This window comes from Esox lucius, chromosome 22 (genome assembly GCF_011004845.1).
Source record: "Esox lucius isolate fEsoLuc1 chromosome 22, fEsoLuc1.pri, whole genome shotgun sequence".
Taxonomy (NCBI): domain Eukaryota; kingdom Metazoa; phylum Chordata; class Actinopteri; order Esociformes; family Esocidae; genus Esox; species Esox lucius.
Window position 1 is genome coordinate 4,665,290 of NC_047590.1, and position 19,321 is coordinate 4,684,610.

Here is a 19,321-nt window from a genome sequence, read left to right on the forward strand (position 1 = left end):
ATTTTTACATTTCTTAATGGTGTTCACGCAGTAGAACCATTTGAAGAACCCCTATTTGTTTCCAGTTCAAACCCTTTCTCGGGAGTGTTCTACCTGGAACCCAAAATGTTTCCACCAAGAAAAAAAAAAAACAATTACGGAAAAGCATGAAGGGTTCTCCTGCGGGGACAGCCAAAGAACCCTTTTGGAACCTTTGCAGGGCTCTGGTCGAAAGCAATTCCCCACGTGGATACATCGATATTATTTAGAACACGGCCGTGACGACTGACAGACCCTAAAATGGACTGGCTATCAGATGGATATGGTTGTTTTGGTGGAGTTTCAGAGCAATGTGTGACGGCCCACATTCTTCAGCCCCGAGCTCACTGATGACATGTGTAACCATTAACTAAAATCTAAACACACAAGCCCCCACCACATACCAGCTGAGGGGAATATCACTGGCGTAACACAACGCTGCAGTGGGAAGCATCCCTGTTCCAGCTGTCATTGTAAAGTGTAGTCGTAAACAGCTGCGGATACTATCCAAACAAGCTGGACAGGGGTCCCTTTCTTAGTGCCCCATCACATACATGAAAGGATTGAATGGGTTTATTCCATCCATATTACTTTGCCCTATCCAGGGAAGAATGAAGTGAACAAGACTTTGTCATGAAAAGCAGGCTCAGTCCCATTCCTAAATATTCAACTTGGCTCCTAATATTTTTGGCTAATGGTGTAATATATATATATCCATCCATCTCTTTCACTGGGTTTTCTTGTCTGCTTTGAAATTTGTTCATTGTACATCATTCTAAACAACACTGTTAGCCACTTTGAAATAATGCCTAACTCAGCTATAGCACCTCAAGAAGGTCTTAGCGCTGGCTACGGTACCCAGCCAAAATTCTGTTAGAATCTACACTGAGAGATCAGCGATAAGGAGCTGAATTGCGACATTCCTACACAGAAAAACCAGGCATGTTCTTTCACAACCTAATATGGCTGTATGCTTACCCTCTGGGTGAGAGAGCCAGACAGAGAGCCAGAGTGTGTAGGGAAGAGAGAGGTAGTCGGAAAAAAGAGCAAAGTGAGAGAGAGGAAGAGTGAGACACCATAGTAGATGAGCGTAGGAGAGAAGCATAGAAAGAAATTGATAAAGAAAGAGAGACACATACAGAGTGTGTGTGTGTGTGTGTGTGTGTGAGAGAGAGGAGGATTGGAGCCCATTTAATGAATGCCTTCCACTGAGGCCTCCCAGAGGAAAAGGCCCATTTGAACGCCTACTCCAGAAAACAAGCAAACGATGCAGTGACCTCGGCTGGCACAACAAAGAGCATTGAAAGAACATTGAAAGAACATTGAAAAAACACTGAGTGTTGAAAAGTGTTTTCTCCACCCCCAATTGTGTTCATACTCCAGCTGCTGGATAATCTGAATGGCTGCATCTATTTTCAATCTGTTCATTTTGGGTGAACCGGGGACATTTTGGGTCCTGTAGTCAACCGTGAATACATCCCTGTTCCTTGGGCTCCCACACTGGTACCCAGACTCAATTCAAGGCTAGTTGCAGATGCAAATTTTTCCCGGATCTTTAGTCGGCCAGACCAAAAGACACTACGTTTCCCGAAGCGTTTGGCGCATGTGCGTTTTGTGCACATGTTTATTCTCCACCCCGAAGCCTCTGCTCCACTCACAGACACCAGGCTACTAGATGAGTTTAATCAAAAGTGAGTTCAAAGCTCAATCAAGCGGCGTTAATCAGCACCCAAAAGCCGACTTAATCTGTACTCAAACATAACAGCGTAGTATTTACATTTATTTAGTAAGTACATTGTAAATGACAATGCTCAAAGTATTGCCAGTGAAACATTTATGTACTGTAGTATAATTCCGCATAGTAACCACTAAACCTCAACCAGTTTCAATTCATGAGGATAGCATTTCGATCTTCCTAAATTACACCGTGTTGTTTTGAATTGTGTACCGTGCATTTGTTTTTGGCGCAAATGGGGTTAACAGAATGTAGCTTAGCCTACCGATGTACTGCGCTTAGCAGGCCAGCACAGCTGAACGAGAGTCTTACAGGAGCCTCAGAAAGCTTGTTGTCTTTTGGCCCGAGCCAGATCCTTTAATTAAAAACAAGAAGCCAAAGACTTTTGGGTTGTGGGAACGGAGCTTGGTAGCGGAAGGGGTTGCTTCACCTGTTTGGGTAAACACCGCCCCCAGCGTGTACCGCGTTAACGACCCGAGCCCGTGTCCCGTCTCTGGCCGAGGCTTAGCTGTCCCAGGAGCTCAGCCCAGTGGGTCACACCCAGTTCTGACATTGCTGGCATTTCTGGCCTGTCAGAGCAGAGTGAAGAGATTAGGAGCAGGGAGATAAACACAGCCTCAGGTCCTTGCGTACAGGCTCTCTTCCCCCCAGCACAGTTGTATAATAACCTGCATTGTTCCCCCACCACAAAAATAATTAAAAAGTTATTACCAGACATTATTATTTTTCCTACTAACAGTTACTTGGCTGATACCATAAGACCTTAGTTGAAGTGAGGTTTTCCTGTGATTCTAATATGTTGATGCCACACCTTGCTATCGTTCGATTAACACTGAATGTAGTGTCCATGAAAAAAAATAACCTGTCTTAGCTGCGTAAAAAGAAACTCAGTGCACTCCCTCGTCTCTGGTGAAATCTGTAAGAAAGCTAGTTTGTTGAAAGGCTGCCACCTATTTCACATGCCATCTGTTAAATGCTGGCTCAATATCCATTTCCATGACAACACCAGGTTGATTATTAGAAATACATAGGCTACTTATACAACCCCCACACAATCTGTTCACTATTCTCTAATAAAATCAAAAGATATAATGTCCAACAATTCATCTGTATGAGGTATACCCAAATTCTGTTGATGGTTATCGATTGTTAAAATGTAGCATGTAATTCTCAATGGGATACATTGTACATTGAAATCCAACAGATGTATCATGTACATGGCTGTGCATTCCTTATACTTTGGTTCCTAATGACCCCTCAAATGTAGCCATTTCAACATCTGTTAGTGTAATGAGACACAAACAAAGTAAAAAAACAAAAGCACTGAGATACAATTGTGCAATATTACATTTTAGCTCCGAGACCGTTAAAACACAGGAGAGGGGGATTACATGACCGCCCTAAAATGCCGTAGGTCCATGTAAATGCATTAAAATGCAGAAACCACGTTCTCACCTCACTAACTACACACATCTGCTCAAGACCAATACAGGCTGATACACTTTGGTAATGTGAGAAGAAGAAAAACTATCAAGTAAGCGTGTGTTGTTTCCTCATGTTTCTGTAATGATGGACAATGAGGACCATTGAGCTGTGTGAATCAGGACAATTCTGCTAACACACTGAGGCATTTGACTACAGCATGCCCTTGTCATCAATATCACATCACTCAGAGCACATCATTTAAGTTAAACTGCCCGGATGACTTCAGCATTGAATTTGTCCTCTGAGAGCAGGAGAGAGAGTGGCGAGAGAGAGAGAGAGAGTGGCGAGAGAGAGAGAGAGTGGCGAGAGAGAGAGAGAGAGAGAGTGGCGAGAGAGAGAGAGAGAGAGAGTGGCGAGAGAGAGAGAGAGAGAGAGTGGCGAGAGAGAGAGAGAGAGAGAGAGAGTGTGGAGAGAGAGTGAGAGTTAGAGAGATAGAGAGAGAGAGAGAGAGTGGCGAGAGAGAGAGAGAGAGAGAGAGAGTGGCGAGAGAGAGAGAGAGAGAGTGGCGAGAGAGAGAGAGAGAGAGAGAGAGAGTGGCGAGAGAGAGAGAGAGAGTGGCGAGAGAGAGAGAGAGGGGCGAGAGAGAGAGAGAGGGGCGAGAGAGAGAGAGAGGGGCGAGAGAGAGAGAGAGAGAGAGAGAGAGCCAGGTTGAGAGAACACGACAAACATGTTGTCACCCATTTGGCAGTGAACTATTTATAATCCAACCACTGTGATGCACATCACTGGCAAGGTAAGGAGACTGCTCTCCTGTCCTCACCAAAGAGCACAGAAAACACTGAGCCACGTTTCCAAAAAGGGGAAGAAACTGACTTCGGGTTTAGTCATTGCTAGTTTCATGTCATCTGGTTATCCTCAAACTTGCATGAGTCCAAAATGTTCATGCTCCTCAGAAGTGGAATTTGTTACAAAATGAGAAATCAGCTTGCTCTAAAATCATGATGTGGTTTGAATGTAGGAATCTGATATGTGTTTGGTGTGTTTGCTGTTTTGGAACAGCCTTTTATTGTTCTTGGCTTTTATCTAGGTAAGTACACTTGAAAATGTAAAGAATCCAAGGTCCACATTTGGAGTGTTTGCAGAACTTGGTTGCAACTTTTTAATTAGATGCTAACTCCCTGCAAACTGCCTATTTTTAAGAGGTGCCAGGGATTTTTCTTTTTGTGAGAAACTGACAGTTGTAACCAGCTGGACTTTGCAAAAACGCATTGGAATCAGGTGCTATGGTCAGGTGAAACTAAGACATACATATTTGGCCCGCATTCTAGCAATGGGTTTGATGTTGACTTCATGTTTTGGAAATGCATACTTCCAGTAATGCATTATATTTGTTTGATTCCTGTCACTCATTCATGAAGCACATTACATTCCACATGGAAACTCACAATATTTCTCATCACCGATGCCATTTATTGAATTAATATTATTTTTGCCTGGGGTGTCAGTAATTTTTGGATGTGACTGTAACTGATTCAGAAGAAACATGAAACAGTTTCTGTAACAAATACGCTATTGTGGGAAAACCTGACCCCTGAATGTCACTTTGAAGTGTTGCGTAAAATAAACTGCATTTTGATTCCTGTTTGCAATGGACTGAAAAGGGTCACCTGACCAAAGGGGTGTTTGATGTCGATGCTGACTCACCCAAGATCTTTATCGCTGTTGACACTACAAGACACACTTACTTGCTTTCTAAACCTTGTGCAAAAAGTAAAGGCTCTCTCCCTAAATCGTGGCCAGGGCCCACGGCTCTGACTGCACCGACCAGTGTCCACCAAGGAAACTTAACCGGTCCCTCTTTCAGAGTCCCATGAGCGCACATTTGAGTTTGACTGTAGCGAGCTGGCCCTTAACGATATGACGTTTTAGTATCACGCTTGCCGTCCACCTGCTTAAATGCAGCGCAGTCAGTCTTCTACTCTGTCAAGACAGACGGAAACAAACGTAACCCCAGAATCTTCTCAAACACCAACCGCCTTTTCAGATCCCAGTTGACCAGAGGGTCCACTTCTGGTCAACCACTTGTTGAAGTACAAACCCAACCTTTGACCAGGAACTTCGATCCAATCACCGACCCATCATCACTGCTAGAAGAACCAGCTTCAGTCATATCCGTCATCTAGTCAGTTGTACGAGGAATTTCAGTCTGGCTTCTGAACCTTGCACAACATAGGTATCCCAACTAGATATCCCTACAATTCCCAGGTTAACATTAACACACAACCATACATCCTCTGTGCGGTAACAAAAGTTGCGGAAACAAATCCACAACTTCATCTCTTCTTAGATCAATTACGGCAATGCTCTGGTTACACCCCTCCAGGACAAATAATTGCAGAGGCTACAGCTATCCCTACCAGTGTCTTGACCGTGTCCCTGACCACTGGCCTGACTCTACTGACTACCTGCCAACTACAGGACTGACGTCTAAATCCTCATGCTTGTATTTAAAGCCTTAACTGGATTGAGCCCCACCTATATCAGAATCAGTGGTTGTACTGTCATCACCCCAAAGACATACTTCAGGACTAGAGGGGAACAAGCATTCTGTTCCTTTGTTTCTTCTCTGTAGAATCTTCTCCCTGACCGTCTGAGAGCCGCTCCATCACCAGGACCTTTTGAAATGTATGTAAAAAAGTATTTATACCATCTATTTCATTGTCCTAGCCCCTATCTGAAATGCATTTAACTCGTAGATCACTGTTGCTATTTTACCTGCCTTGATTATAAATTTTTGTGAGTTTAATTGTACATGGGGGGGGGCAGCCAAATGGCGCAGCAGTAAAGTCTTGCAGTTAGCTGCATCATTGCAAGATGAGAGTTTGAGCACTGCTCAGGGATTAGGCCACGGGTTCAGTAGAGGGTGATGTTATTCGCCAACACAGGTTCAGGGTGTTAGTAATTGGATCTTTTTTGTTTTTAATTGGATTGCTTTGCCTCATTGTTCCAGCAAACACTTCTGGTGGCATAGGCTTCTTTTAATGCAGTTGATGTAGAAGGCCACAAAAGGCATTCCTTCTGGCACATAAGGATTCTGGGGTAGACTTCCTGGTTGCCAACCAGCATAGCAAGAGGTAATTATTTTTTTAAATAAAGCTGTTTGTGTTTTTGGTCATTTATCAGAAGATGTACACATTAAGGCTATATAGTTCTTTTATGATTCAAGTTCACCAAACGTGTGGACAGATTAATTTTTTTCTCAATGTATTTGTCATCTGTCGTGCCATGACAAAGTCATGGTTTTCAAGCTATCTATAACTTCACCAGTTGCCCTATTGCTGAGACAAATACTCAACTGTCCCGATGGCCCCTTTGGGACTACCAGCAGAATGTTGAGGATGGCCAGTGAGTGCATCTCCATCATCTGCCTAATCTGGCAGGAATGCAAGAGGCATCTACCAGCCAGCCAGTCTACAATCCCATAACATTGGACTATTGTTTCAGCAGCAAATGGTTCCTGATCTGATAGAGGCCCTTTTGTATTGGCTCTTGTTGTGACCTTGCTGCTAATCACAACGGTCAATCTACCATGAGACTGGTGGAACCAACAGAGCCTCATGGCCAGTAGAACCAGACCTGTGGCCAGTGGATCACGAAACAGTGGCAAAAGCATTGTACAAGAAGGTTAGCGCTCGTTCTAGCCATCTCTATGGTCTTCTTGGTAGCACCAGGGGAGCACTCATTCTGAGCCAGCAACTTTAGAGCACTCAAACACTACATTTCTTTTGTGGACATGCTTGGAAGAGGTCTCGCCCTGAAAGCCAGGTGACCAGATGATCCGGGGATTCCCAACGGTTAACCGTTTCATCCCCTGAATTCAGCGGTGTGAACAGTAGCAGACCCGTCTCGCGAGGGACAAGGCCTCCTGACTGACCGACACACTGACACCGTTCAGCCCGCTGCCTAAGTGACACACAGGCGTGAAAGCGCACATGGAAAAAGAACAAAACCAGAAGATGCGAATCCTCACAAGTGTTGAAGGTTCGCCGTCATGTAACGTGCGGCTGGTATCTTCACCTCCCCCCCACGGTGAGGTGGACGTCGTGAAGATCTGCTGTGGTGATGAATCCCTAGTGTTTGTATTATTGCTCTCCTGAAAGGGAACACATTAGGAGCCCTAATAGTAAATTATTGTTCCAGAGCTTTGTTATGGAAAGCGGTGGAAGGCTGGGCAATTTCTGGGAAGTAACCTCGAGTCTGACCCCACGGAAGCGAGAGCGCGGGGGTTTGGAAGAACGCAGAAAAGCCCAGCCCCTCTTTCTAGCCCTCTCCCTCTAAACTAATCCTCTGGTATTTCCCTTCACATTTCCCGTAGGAACGGGATGCCAAATAGTCCTAATGTTCAAAACAAGGGGCGTATCTCAGGGCCAGTCCACAGAGAAATATACCCTTGGTAATTATAACGAGAATCCACAAACCCTGTACTTTCTGGGATTCACTGAGAGTTCACTTAAATGTTGAAGTATCAGCTGGCAAGCAGCAGACTACTATCTTCCTTCTTCGTGCTGTGAGACGCTTCTTTGAAATGTATACTGCCACCACTCCCTGTGAGCAGCTCCAGGCGCTCTTCCCCCTAGTTATTCCCTAACCTCCCAGCATATTACTACTCTGCTACTCCACCGAAGCGTCTCCGGGTGCTTCCCTGTTCTCCCTACCATGACTCTTTCCTGAACCTCCAATGTTTTTGTAACTCACCTGTGACACCTCTGCTACAACTGTGACCCTTCGTAACCTCGGCTGGGCCCGCACTGCACTCTGTTCTCTTTAAATACACACGAGTGTGGGGGGGGGGGCCTTGTTGCCGTTGCTTCTGGCACCGTGCACACATTGGGATGAGGCTGATGGATGAGGCTGATGGATGAGGCTGATGGAGGAAGGGGGAGATCGGTCACGGGGTAACAAGGGTCGCTGGGTGGGCTTGGAACCCGGCCTGTGGAACCGGGAGACAGAGCGGGTCGCGTGCCAGTTCGGCAAACAAACACACTGAGTCGGGCACAGAGCTTGGCGAGAGGCCAGCGTCAGCCAACCCAGGGCGCCGGAGAGGTGGGGGGGGGGCTGAGTCACACGTCTGGCCGACTGCCTGTCTGATTTAGGGGGGCTCAACTGATAAAAAGGGGGGCTGGTATTTCACCAGCTGAAGACGAAGGAATTTGGACCGTTTTTCACAGAGCAACTGCCATTGACTTTCGTTGATTGATACAGTCCGTAAAGAGATGTGTGCCAGGCGCTTGTTTGTAGTGGCACGGACAGCAATTTAAGTCAAGTAGGTTGGGACCCGTTCCTGCAAATCCAATAAAATATAATAGAAAACACAGGGACTCTTGTGTTGCAGTTCTGTAATGGAGCAGAGCAATTCTGACATTGCCGCACACATCCAACTACTGCGGACACCTTCGCCAGCTAGTCGATTATGATGTTCCATCGGTCACAAGATTAGAGCTAGATTAACCAAAGATTGGGATATTGGTCAAAGTGCAGTAAACTGGCCAAATGTCAAGCAGAATCTTCCTCCTTGCATGAGTCCACTGAGTCACAGAAACAAACTAGGCCACGCCCCACCAGCGGCTTTGATATTAACCCTGTCAGAAAGGAGAAGAGTAGGCCGCTAGGCAGCCAAAGAATCACACCTAAAAAACAGGAAGTGCAATCAACTCCTTTAAGCAGACTTCCTTGTGCCAAAAAAAAAACTGTAAAAAATAAATGCACAATGAGTATTGTTTTGAATCCACACTGAGAGGAACCACTGGGCCCTGTCAAGCTTCAGTCCCTCAGACCTGCACTCAGGAAATCTAGTAGAGGACCACCACACGGCCGGCCTTCCGAATTTTAAACCATAAACCTCAGACGACCCTAATAGTTGTTTTTTTATCTGTCTATTATTGAAGATGACGCAGGATTCTATATTAAATACAGTGTGACCAATCGGCATTCTAGAAGTTTCTCACACATTACTCAAACCTCATTACGCTAAGCAATGCCTTTTTAGTGCAGCATGAATATTTTTTTGAAGAAAGATTTCCATTAAGTCTGGAGTGTAACATCAAGTGTAAATTTAATTTTACTTTACGTAGCTTTACTGTTGAGTATTGTAGCTGGATGTTTGACCAACCAGATCAGCTCCGATGAGAGAAAATCTGGTGTAAGATCTTACTAGCCAAAAAGACCCATTCGTTGTGCCATATTCAGAATGAAGATGCCTACTAGTTCCAGTCTGAGGTGAATTCTGCTCTCTCTCTAAACCGATTGGTAATTTTACCAATCCTCACGGATCTTTTCACATCAAATCTTTTTCAGAGCGAATCTGATTGGTCAACATTAGTAGAGTGGGACTGCTAAACGCAAGGTGCAAATTACCTGATGCTATCTCGATTAACATCATCTTATTGCAGTCATTTCACTGCGCCATTATGCTGTGGCCAACGCATGGGGCTTTGACTAATGGTTCTTTCATAAGGCCTGTTTAGATGCAACTGAAATGGGGCTACGGTCAGTAATGCAAGTGTGAGTTTCAGATCACATCACATCCTGAGGGAATGGCTGGGCTGTTGTCATGGAGACAGCAAATACCGGCTCATGCAAACACACTTGAAAGGAGACGGACCGTATATTTAAAAGCACAGAAACACAAGAGTCCATTTTAGAGCTCCACTGCTGTGCAACTTCCTGTTTTTCCTCGGACTGGCGTCTTTGTCACTTCATCCTCTCACCCTAAGTTGACCCCACTTTTAACTTCACTGTTTCACTGAGTATTATTAGAATGGGCATCACTCAATTTCTTCATTTTCAGTAGCACACGCAACATTTAATATCATGAAACTGACAAACTATTGAAATACCTCCTGGTAGTTTTTAAGTCTTCAACTGACATCCTTTGAGGAAGTGAAATCCTCTTCACTTCTTTTTTTTTTTCCTTCAGACGTAGCTAACACAAGGCCTCTTTCTTTTGACTGCAAGAGTACAGAGGACATGCCTGATGGGACATTCAGTCCTCTGGTGTGCGGAGGAAGCTCTGCAATACTTGGCTCCTTTTGGAGGTAGGACCATATGGGAGACTTTTTTGGAACAATGACTGGTCAGACATTTTAAAACCCGGCACTGATCACAGTGAAAACATCCAGAGGTGTCTAAAAGTTGGCTACAGCTACAATGGTTCATTCCCACAGTATCTGGCTGTCAATAAGAAGATTCATTAGCCTCAGACAAAACAACATTTGTCTGAAATTCCTGCGAGGCCTGCAAAATAGTAAATAAAACCTTGTTCCTGTGTTTTGTGTGCACGTGAACGTACACGTCCTTGAGTGCAACTGGGTTTTCAGGGACCGCCAAGGCTGTCCTTGCAAAGACAAAATAGACAAATCATATTGTCGGTTAATCTTCATAAGTCACACTGTAGATCGGCCTGATCGAGGGACTTTCCTTGTCCTGCTTCAGGTGACCCCTCCTTCCTCGGGAGCTGAGGTTGGCTTACAGCCTACCGCTGGTGATTTAATTTGAGGTAATAAGAGCAACATGCCCTCCTGGTCCCCCAGTCACAGAATACAGCACCCGTGTGTGTCCACGCTTAAGTGTGTGTATGTCTCTCTCTCTCTCTCTTTAAGCATATATACTGTATATGTACGCTCACCTAAAGGATTATTAGGAACACCTGTTCAATTTCTCATTAATGCAATTATCTAATCAACCAATCAAATGGCAGTTGCTTCAATGCATTTAGGGGTGTGGTCCTGGTCAAGACAACCTCCTGAACTCCAAACTGAATGTTAGAATTGGAAAGAAAGGTGATTTAAGCAATTTTGAGCGTGGCATGGTCTTTGGTGCCAGACGGGCTGGTCTCAGTATTTCTCAATCTGCTCATTTACTGGGATTTTCACGCACAACCATTTCTACGGTTTACAAAGAATGGTGTGAAAAGGTAAAAACATCCAGTATGCGGCAGTCCTGTGGGCCAAAATGCCTTGTCACTTTGACTGAAATAACCACTCGTTACAACCGAGGTATGCAGCAAAGCATTTGTGAAGCCACAACACGCACAATCTTGAGGCGGATGGGCTACAACAGCAGAAGACCCCATCGGGTACCACTCATCTCCACTACAAATAGGAAAAAGAGGCTACAATTTGCACAAGCTCACCAGAAGAATGTTGTCTGGTCTGATGAGTCTCGATTTCTGTTGAGACATTCAGATGGTAGAGTCAGAATTTGGCGTAAACAGAAATAGAACATGGATCCATCATGCCTTGTTACCACTGTGCAGGCTGGTGGTGGTGGTGTAATGGTGTGGGGGATGTTTTCTTGGCACACTTTAGGCCCCTTAGTGCCAATTGGGCATCGTTTAAATGCCACGGCCTAACTGAGCATTGTTTCTGACCATGTCCATCCCTTTATGACCACCATGTACCCATCCTCTGATGGCTACTTCCAGCAGGATAATGCACCATGTCACAAAGCTCGAATCATTTCAAATTGGTTTCTTGAACATGACAATGAGTTCACTGTACTGAAATGGCCCCCACAGTCACCAGATCTCAACCCAATAGAACATCTTTGGGATGTGGTGGAATGGGAGCTTCGTGCCCTGGATGTGCATCCCACAAATCTCCATCAACTGCAAGATGCTATCCAATCAATATGGGCCAACATTTCTAAAGAATGCTTTCAGCACCTTGTTGAATCAATGCCACGTAGAATTAAGGCAGTTCTGAAGGCGAAAGGGTGTCAAACACAGTATTAGTATGGTGTTCCTAATAATCCTTTAGGTGAGTGTATACATGTGCATGAATGGACCAGGTGTGGGGTTTTGTAAATGTGTGAATAAAACATGAGGTCAGCTGAGGTGGCTTGGGCATCTTTTTCGGATGCCTCCGGAACGCCTTCCTGGGAAGGTGTTCCGGTCCCGTCCCACCGGGAGGAGACCCCGGGGAAGACCTAGGACACGCTGGAGGGACTATGTCTCCCGGCTGGCCTGGGAACGCCTCGGTGTCCCCCCGGAAGAGCTAGAGGAAGTGTCTGGGGAGAGGGAAGTCTGGGCATCCCTGCTTAGACTGCTGCCCCCGCGACCCGGCCCCGGATAAGCGGAAGAAGATGGATGGATGGATGGATGAATAAAACATCCACCTTATGCAGCTAGTCAATATATAAATATAATAATAAAACATCCACTTTATGTAGCAAGCCAATATAAACATATAGGAACTAGGAAATCATTGCGAAACTCATTTTTACATCTACTAGCTACCCGGTCTTCTGTTTCAGAATAAAACCTCAATAAACCTGTTTTAACCAGCCTGTCAATGTCTGTGTGTGTGTGTGATCTACCTCTATGTGCACAAGTTGGAAAAGACAATCAAATTAAAAAAATGCCCAGAAGGTATTTTGTTAGGTTCTTACCAGAAAAAAGTTAATTTCTGGCTTAATGGTTAGGTTTAGGGTAAAGCATATGATTGAGTATAGTGTTAGAATTAGGGTTACTTTCAGGGTTACGTTTCAGGCATTAGGTTGACTATAGGCATAACATTGTGCACAGTATAGTGTAATTTTTGGGATTCAGATTATGGTTGTGTTCAATGGTTGAGATTAGGGTAAATAGAATTTAGTGGAAATATTGTCATGTGTGTGTCCTCATAGCAAAATGTAAATGCGTATTTGTGTGTCAGGTTGTCTGTGACATTTTGCTGCATGCCGTCATCCCTCTCACATTTATGCCTGGTTTAGTAAAGAAAAACATTTCTATCCTAAAGACTCCCTACAAACATGCACCAAAATCCATATTCAGAGCCTGTCCGCACTGTCCACTCTCAGGGAGCCTACTCTCCAGTACCGCTATTTCCTGCCTCCATGGTTCTGGCTGGTAACCAACTTCCTGGATTGGTTACCCTGTTGTGGAGGAATGTGTGTCGGCTGCTGTTGATTGCCCCGACCCTGACCCGTACGAGTAATCAACATACCAATCTTGTACGGCAGCCATGGTAGTCCCCCCCCCCCCACTCACACAAACACAACCCTGCAAACCTCTGCGCCCCCAAAAAATGAAACTAAGAACATAAACACAACCTGATTTCCTAAATGTTGTTTGGGAGGGGCCATATCACGTGTCCTCATTACTGACCATTGAAGCCCCTGTCAAACTCACACACGCACACACACACAGATGTGTCATTTTGTTGTGTCACTATCCCTGCGGGTACCAAAAGGTTGATTCCCATTCAAAAGGATATTTTCCCTAACCCCAAAACCTTGAACTACCCCAAACCCTTCAACCTTTTTGGCCTAACTTTATATTGAGAGTCCCAGCTTCTATTTATGGATGTATAGACAGTAATATTATCTACTGCTCAGGTTTAGTGTAAGGATTAGGGTTAGTCAATATTTTATTAAAATGTTACTGATTGTCAATAGATAATCTGTGGAGCATCTACAAAAACACTTCTCACACTCCCCAAATGATATGGTCCTGTATTTCTGTACTTAAACCTGTCCCCAAACGAAAAAAGCTTTTCTCCTAATGGAGGCCTATGTAATGTTGCTTTCTTGGTTTTACAATCCTTACTGGGATATTATTAAAGGTACAACAAAACCTGTACACACACATACGTTTGTACAGCTACCCTCATGGGGACCAGAAAATAGAAATTGCATGCTCCCTTGCCCTAATCTTAACCTAACCCTAAACCTAACCTTAACCACAATAAAGTAACATTTATGCCTAACTTTAACCAACAATGCCTGGACCTTAAAGAAACCCCAATTCTAACTATAAAATCAATTGTAGGTTTGCCCCTAAAATTTACTTTTGCCTCACGGGGACCGGCAAAAGGTCCCAATGAGGCAAATTTTTTCTGGTTTTACTATACTCATGGGGACTTTTGGTCCCCATGAGTTCAGTAAGACCACACACTCACACACACACACACACACACACACACACACACACACAGTTAACCTCAAGGGCTGCCATCTGAAACCAAACAGAGTCATACGTTTCTTTTCTCACGTAAGCGTGGGTGAAGTCTCAACGCCACTTCACACTCGGAGACGGCCAGAGACGGCCTTCAGTGTCATAGACTATTCTACGCTTATCTTCCAGAAGACCAAACACACGTCAACGTGTGTCCACACAGGTATCATACGGCATGTTATGGATCTGCTGGATGACGGGCTTGTTTCTTCACTCCTACTCAATTATATGTTAAGGATCACAATTTAATAACTGGCACGAGGATAACAAATGCAGTCAACCTTCTGACGCCGTGGCCATGGTAAGAGAGGATACATGGGTAAGGAGCCAAAAAGAGCTCTCTGCTTTCCTCCACCATCATAACCGTCCTCTGAGGCGGTGTTGAAACCCACATTCCACCTATATAACAATTATGACCACATATCATTGAGCAATGGTGGGGCCACACAATATACAAGTACTTTCATTACGGTGTCCCAATGCTTAATTTAGGTTTAAGCTACTGTCTGGGACCCGGCAACCAGTTCGACCGAAGCAAGTGGAGAGGGCAGCCGTTCTGCGATACAACTCAACACGACTCATGCTTTGTGTTCAATGGAACCGACTAGCAGCGATTAGGGAAACAGCACAGTTAGATCCTAAATGTTAACTCGGCTCTTCCAGCTCCTCACACAGTTCCTAAACCGCATGAATTTTAAGAATCAAAGTAATTTCTGTCACCTACCCCTTTTTGTGCTGGAGGTGTAATAATTTGTGCGTAATGTGTATAATCTGTATGTAGAACCAGTGTCATACCTAAACCATTAAATCCCATATCTGCCAGGTTTTGGCACAAATTAGTGGTTTTGGCACAAATCGGCACAGGCGTGACGTGGTACACATCGTTTTGGGGGGGCCCATTTTGGCCCGACAGCCAGTCACCTAAACAACCACGGGTCACAAAACAAGGGCTGCATCTTCAAACCATCACAAGAGTAAGATCACCCCCTGTGATCCACTGTAGGTGCTGTCTATTCACAGTACTGCACCATGGTTTCTAATGTAGAAATCATGGAAAGACACAGCTGATGATGAGGGGGGCAGACAACCACAGTAATTACCCAGGGTGCTGTGTTCTCACTCATTCTGCCTTCCTTGGTCTCTCTCTGGCCCTAGTCTGACTACATAATTAACACTGTGACATTTTCACCACAAACCCAACACCCCCAGACACACAGTCCAATAGCGACTGACAAATCAGATAGTGAAGAGAGCTGCACTGTCTTTAGGAGAAGAAGTAGTAGCTGAGAAAGGGATGAAATATATCTGTGGTTTAAGAAAGTAAAGTAGAGTCTATAAAATCGTACACATATGCGCGCGCGCGCACGCACACCATGTTGCTATGTGCAGCGAGCAGTTTCCTACACAATGGATGTCATCACTAAAAGCCCAAAAGGTCAGTTATAAAGAGAGATTACCCATAGTGCACCTGCCTCCTCCCTCAACGAGAAGTGGGGGAAACACGCAGGCATGCAGACAGACGTGGCCCAAGGTGACTCACACATGACACTTGATCACACGCACACGTACGCACGCACGCACGCACGCACGCACGCATGTGCACCCAACAAAGTCAACAACATTTTTTAGTCAATAGCTGTTGCCAGGGGCCTGGGCATCCCGAACCAGTGAGTTGCTGTGCTCAGCCGCGGTGCCCATCAACTGGCCCTGAGGCGAACGTATGAGACCCTGCAGCCCTTCACTGAACGTTCAGGATAGGGTCAGGTTTAACTGTTAGGATAAGATTCAGGGAAAGGGTTGGGGTTGAGGGCTGGATGAGGTTTAAGGTTGATGTTGGCATGAGGAGACAGTTAATTGAAATGTTGTTGACAGCATCTGTGCCTGTAAATCACAGCAAAAGCAGAGGAGATTAGAAACGGCTACACATTTCTCCCTTGGGGCAGGGAAAACTGAGCATCGAAGATTATGGATTTGTGACCGGAGAGATGCCGATGCCAGGCTTTAACGGTTGCACAACGACCAGGGAATTCTGTGAAACGTGTGCGGGAAGCAGGACACACACACAACTAAGACACACAGAGCGCTAGACGAAAGACTGATAACAGACTGTAAAAATGAAACAAGGGCAATCAAAGATGACGACCTCACAGCAGTGAAGTTAAGATTTCCCAACTGCATAGCGCCACAGAGAGACCAGACAAACCGCCCACTTTTGCACTAAAACACAATCAAACATCCCTTGCCGAAACCTTAAAAAAACCTGCTTAAACCCATGAAAAACAACAGCTAAGTCAAGGACACCTGACAGATCTGATTTGCCAGAGAACACGGGGAGATCTTCAGTCAGGGGCACTGCCAGGGATTTCCGGCACCATGAAAATATATCACATTAGGTCCCACCCAGGGGCGCTGGGGGATGGAGGGGTCATTAAGTGGAAAAATAATTATTGTTGTTTGAATTCTTACCATTGAAAAGGATTAAATAATTTTTCCTTTTTTCATAATAATAAAAAAAATCCCACAGAACCCCTGCAATTATGCCAACTGACATGTCATTCAACATAACGCTGCTCACCTCCTTCAGCTGGGAGTAGGGCTTTGGGGGTATGGGGATGGACAGACAGGGAGTAGGGCTGGTTCAGGGGTATGGAGATGGGCAGACAGGGATTAGGGCTGGTTCAGGGGTATGGAGATGGGCAGACAGGGAGTAGGGCTGGTTCAGGGGTATGGGGATGGACAGACAGGGAGTAGGCCTGGTTCAGGGGTATGGGGATGGACAGACAGGGAGTAGGCCTGGTTCAGGGGTATGGGGATTTAGTATCAATAGTTTGATACAAGTTAGCCTGCATTGATTAAATATCGATTAAAAAAAATCTGTGAAGATATTAAGAAAATAACGTTAGGGGAGAAAAAGTAGCAAATTTCACTATGACCAAAGGTAACGGGTTAATTTCCACCACCCACGGACTACACCCACCTTCCTGGGTAACATTCTGTCGTGCTTTCTTTTCTCTCCCGTCTTGTCGTTTTAGGAAAGCAGATTTTTGCACGTGTCGTAAGGGCATTGCGCAAAGGCATCGTGGCGTAGATAACGCGTCAGATTAACTACTGATACAGCAGACGTCTAACTGTGGGGTTACCATGGAAACACTGGCAGAGCCTGCGCGCTCTGTTTGGTGCGACAGATCGTCCGGGTGGGACTCAGACCCAGCCAACAACACAACACGCTCGTCTCCTGGGCGGAGAAAGAGAACGAGCGTGCATAAATAATCCACATTCAAAATGTTACATTATTCCCGAATTAATACATACATGTCAGATTGTATTTATTTCTTAATTATTTCACAATCATCATCAAAATAGGCTTGACACATTAAAGGTGTCTGCAAGCTAAAATACACCAACTAGCCGAATATTTAACAATTAAATGGTATGTTTAAATGACCCATAGTGCCACGGCCTGTGAAGAGCTAGTCCGGCCTATGTTGGCCTCTGCAGTCCTTGTCTGCGGCCAGGGATGGGACACTTGGACAGGAATGAATCAATGAATCCATCCAAGTCAGAAAATCACTCTAGTTGTGCCCAGTTTCAAACAATAAAGGAATTACGTGAACATTACCGGAGAGGTATGAAAATGTGTGTGTTTAGGAGATGGACTCTGCTCGTTTTAGATGTGTGCCCTCATTGAGAGATTTTGTTGTAGAAAGACAAACAGCTTTTCAAATTGTAAAATATTTTCTGTTGTCCAAGTACAATTTCAAATAATGATAGGATATTAATAAATATTGATTAGCCTACCAATTGACAGTGTTGGGAGGTAGGGAACCCCGTAGTTCCATGGGAAATGTTTAGTATTTAATTACCTGTTAGCTGGTGTAGAGAACCAACTTCATCTTTCCTTGCAAATTTGTTTTTGGATTTAAATAAACCAATGACAGTTCATGGCGGTATGGAGGTGGGCTCTAGGAAAATCCTATCAGCCAATCAGGACATCATTAAGAGCCACTCCGGTCACATGTCCATCCAACTGAAACATCCTTCTGATGGCCCACTTTAAAAACCAATCACTGGTTTAGAAGACATTAGTCACTACCAATTATGTCCGAATAAAATAGAGGGGCAGGGCATCCCCTTCCTCAAATGACCTGCTGCTCGAGTCTCACTTTGATTGGGATTGGTGGTATTACAGGGTTAGGTCACTTTTAGACAAGGTGAATGATCTACTAAATCATTATCTATTAGATTAAGTTGCTTGGTATTGCTGCTTAGTGTTTATCAAGCTTTAGTTATTTTTAGCTTGATAAACTGTTCTCAACATTGCCCATTTATTGCCATTGGAACTAACTGTAGCCCAGATTGTGGTTTTAAAATGGACGGATAAAACAATAACAATTTATATTAAGATTGCACTGTGTACCAAAGGGGAAAGTTCTTCTCTAGTAGGACAAAGTGAGCGTCCGCAACAACTAGCATCAGAGTAATGCCAGGAACCAGGAAGTGACTCAGCAGCAGCTCTGTGCAGCTGTTACCCTTGGTTACGGGGTAGATCACCGGGGCCTCGGCCCTCAGAGGCCCAGACGGGGGCAAGTCTTACCGCCCAGCCCCCCACCCACCCACCCACCCCAAATTCACAGACATCTGCCCCCTCCCCACAGAGTCACACAATTGTTCCTAACATCATTTTGATGACATCCGTGTTTTTTAAGAACATTTCATTGTCGATAACTAGTCACAACATTGAGCAGGGAACGAGGAGATGGGGTTAACGCTGTGTGAGGTCAAGGAGCTCGTGTGCGAGTGAGGACACGTCTCTGTCTCAGCAGTCCAGAGCCTCATGCAGAACAGGCGACGGATTAATGAGCTCTTACGAATAACTGACCTAACGCCAATCCACTTACACTGACAGGTGTAATTATCCCCCCCGGTTTAGGTTAAACCAGCTGTAGGTTTTGTGACCACTGCAGGCAGAAATGGGATATAATCTTCACACGGCATTCACTATTGGTTTCTTCGCAGATGACTGGCCGGTAGATAGAAATGAACAGGAGCACAGGGCAGTATTCACCTTAAGGCAATGTTCAGTGCAAGACAATCGTTGCCCATGACTTTTTAGGATATGAACAGCACTG

The 19,321-nt window shown here is 44.9% G+C and overlaps 1 protein-coding gene across 4 annotated transcripts in view; it reads right to left on the reverse strand.

The window, feature by feature from the left end:
- LOC105020016 (transcription elongation factor A N-terminal and central domain-containing protein) overlaps nt 1–18,080 on the reverse strand; it is a 26,875-nt gene extending 8,795 nt beyond the window's left edge. Inside the window, exons 1-2 of one of the 4 annotated variants that reach the window (XM_010886649.3) lie at nt 18,056–18,080; nt 2,184–2,322 (exon numbers count right to left, since the gene is read on the reverse strand). The gene's annotated coding sequence lies outside the window, so the exon portion shown is untranslated. Of the gene's footprint in view, nt 1–2,183; nt 2,323–17,169; nt 17,206–17,990 lie in introns of those variants that run through there. The other 3 variants (XM_020042533.2, XM_020042534.2, XM_020042535.2) reach the window with 3 other exon arrangements.
- Between the last annotated feature and the right edge of the window lie 1,241 nt (nt 18,081–19,321).